A 3,388-nucleotide genomic window follows, 5' to 3' on the forward strand; every position below is an offset into this window, starting at 1 on the left:
TTCTCTGCGAGTTCAAAGGTTCAGTCCTGGAGGGAGATTCACCATCAGACGGCCAGTCAGCAGGTCGAGGTCAGAAAGCCAAACGTCTGTTGGGGACATTTGTCCATCATTTTTAGTTGAGCTTGGGGCACAAACAGTACTGTGTCTTTTCCCATCATGACTCAGTTGTCAGTACATTGTTCAGCGGGGAGGTGAAATGATTTGCATTTCAAGTTCTTGTTTCATACCTCACATACTTGTTTTGTTTTTTTTGTCTGTTGAATACTCGTGTATGTGGTTTGTGATTATATTTATCAGTGTACATAAACTTTCTTCAACCTCACACTACAGTTAGAATCAAAATTCACGTTAAACTTTACCTTAAAGGGGAATTCCACCGATTTTACACATCAATATCAGTTTACCCCCTACTCTACTGCACCAACTCTGATGATATTCATCAGGGTTATCTCAGATTGGACTGCAAGTATTTTTTACCAGAAACCATGCAAACTGGTCCCAGAGATTGCATGATGTGGATGCTTGGAAGACTGAGCTGTTTTCAAATGGGTGCAATATATAACTTCACCACTAGATGCCACTAAATCCTATACACTGGTCCTTTAAGTTCCCTGACTTTATGGATATTCAATACTGAATACTAAATGTTTTTAACATTTAATAAAAACCAAAACTCTAAGTTAAAAGTTAGAGTTAAAGGTACTGGAATGTTGACCAATAAACTAAAACACAGCTTATTCTTTCATAAGTTGGCAAAAATATGTCAATCAATATTTTTTACCTTCTTGAGTTGTAAAAATTGTCCAAACTGTTTGATGAATCACTGTGTGGTAAAACTGAAGCCTGCTACCATCAGAATGACTGGGCTAAAACACAAATTGTGAACACTCACTGCTGAAAGAAGACTTGAATTTAAATTAAAATAAAGAAGATTGCACTTTCCACCTTGTAAGCTCAAGAAATATGGCACACGATATAATTATGGGTATTATAATAACATTTGTTTATAATTTTCTGAATTTGCCAGTAATTCTTATGTTGACGCTGCTGCCCAAATTGGTTTGAACTGCATCAAAGGAATTTCTAAACAAGCTGAGACGAATAGCCACACTTCAATTTTCTGTCTGAATAGAAAGGCTTGAGCTTTATACAGCAGCTGCAGCAGAACATAAAAAAATAACGTGCTGATAAGTATGTACACAGTATCGGCTCAAACAACATAATTTAGCATTTGGACTATGTTCTAATTCTCGTTACAAATGGTAAAACGAGGGGAGTACATTTTAGCCGATTGAAGTGGTTCCTTGTCCTTGTTTTTCTGCAGCGTGACCTGGTGACACACTAAGCTGTCAGGATCGATTGAGGCTCCTTGGAGCTGGCAGCAGAGACCGGGCCTGGCATTCTGGCATCGGCGTGCCATCTCTGGTCTACCATCCCTCCTGAGAAAGCCCACAGCCACAATGACGCACCAAGCAGGGCTGCAGCGCACACACTTACTTCTACCTATTTTACATTTGTACAAACACATGCAAAAACGCACATATTACACCGTTAGCTGGACTACCATGCTGAACCTTCTCAGCTACAGTACAGTGTTGGATAAACTCTCCTCCCGTGTGTCACTCTTTCTACCTCCCTCTGCTGTGTTTTTTTCTCCTCTCTCCCTACATTAAGTGCCAAGTGAAGACGGCTCCACTGCAGTATCTGACCCATCCTGGCAGAGGTGAGGTTGGATAATAAAACCGCTGTTCCTGCCAAAAAGACGAGAGGAGATAAGGGAGGGAGGCAAAGCAAAGGAGAGCAAAAGACAAGACAAATAAGGAGAGAGATGCCGAGCGGGAAAAAAATAAGAGCAAACAGGAGAGTGAAGAAACACTGGGGCCACAGAGGAGGCGGAAAGAATTGAAAAAGGGAATTAAAGAGGTTGGGAGATTGAAAAAAGACACTAATAGACAAGAATGGGGAAAGAAGAAGTGTAGTTTCAAGTTGACAAGGTTTGAGTAAGGTTGCAGGTGCAGCATCATTATGTACCTCTCCTCTCATTCCCTCCCGCCCCTCCATCCCTCCATCCCATCTTCAGTGCCAGGGCGTTGGTGCAGAGGCTAAATCAATCACCTCTCTGCCCTCTTTCCTTCTTTCCACACTTTGTGCTGACATAGTAGGTGTAGTGTTTCACATCACTGTAGGACATGGAACACAGAAAAGACCCAAAGACAACAACATTTTCAGAAAGAGTAAAACCACAGTTGTTGGTTAAACATCACTATCATTTTTAATAATAGTAAAAGATAAAACGTTACTTAATATAAGTTACTGCAGTTTTTAAATAGCCAGAACCGCAAGTCATACAGAAGCAAGTTCTGCGTATATTCTTACAGTAATAGTCTGAGTGTGTTCAGTGTGTGTGTGTAAATCAACATAGTTCACAATTTAGGAGTATCCGGATTTAGGGCCTACGCGCTTGGCCTGTAGTATTTAACGTTATCCTAGGGAATGCCCACAGCAAGACATAAGCGAGAACGATACAAACTCCTTTGAATCCCTATTGAAGTGGCATGTCTTTGATCTTAAAATCACTTGGGTCAATAAGCAAAAGGCGGAGGCTCCAATTAAGCATGCACACTTTATTGAATCTTGCTTGCAGTAAACATATCGTACTGTAGGACAGAGTGTACAACAAGAAAAACATAACCCAAAGATCGAGAAACAAACTGGGCCCTCTTCAGAGAGAGAGTGTGGAACCACGCGCGAAGTTGTTTGGTTCTATTAGGACTCGAGTCTACGTGAGAGCATGATCTCTCTTAAATATATAAGTAAGAGACAAGATTAAAATGCACATTAATTCTTCATTTTATAAAATATAAGAACAGCTCTACTCTTATATGCAGAGTTTCTACCTTATAGAGTGCGCGAAGCGCGCGCGCAAATCTGCAGTGAACAGAAGGGCAGAGCTCTCTCGTCGCTGCTGGCTCCCTGCCGTTCATATATAATTTACTTTCCTCTTTGTAAATAATGATCTGGTAGAATAAGAGCATGCTTCGAGGGTGTGTAGCTGAGAGAACTGCTAAAGTGTCTTCGTTGGCGTGCAAGGACATGACAGGATCAAACAATAGAATGTACGCCTTCTAACTTGTCTGTTTTTTTTTTAGATCTTTGATCAACAAAGTGTCTTGATTAATGATGACACCACTGTCGGGCGCTTAGAGGAGTGTATGTACATATAAGCGCGCATAGTTAAGATAGAGGAGATGATATACACAGAGTGGAGAGCTACTGCGTAGAGTCAGGACAACCGGCGACTGTGTACCAGGCTGGGTGTGTTGTCGTGTGTATGGACCATCGTAAATCAGTAGCAGAGACCCCTCAGGGCATTGCCGGGCTCGATCAT

Source organism: Morone saxatilis, unplaced genomic scaffold (assembly GCF_004916995.1).
Source record: "Morone saxatilis isolate NCDOM2014 unplaced genomic scaffold, NCSU_SB_2.0 Contig12, whole genome shotgun sequence".
Classification (NCBI taxonomy): Eukaryota; Metazoa; Chordata; class Actinopteri; family Moronidae; genus Morone; species Morone saxatilis.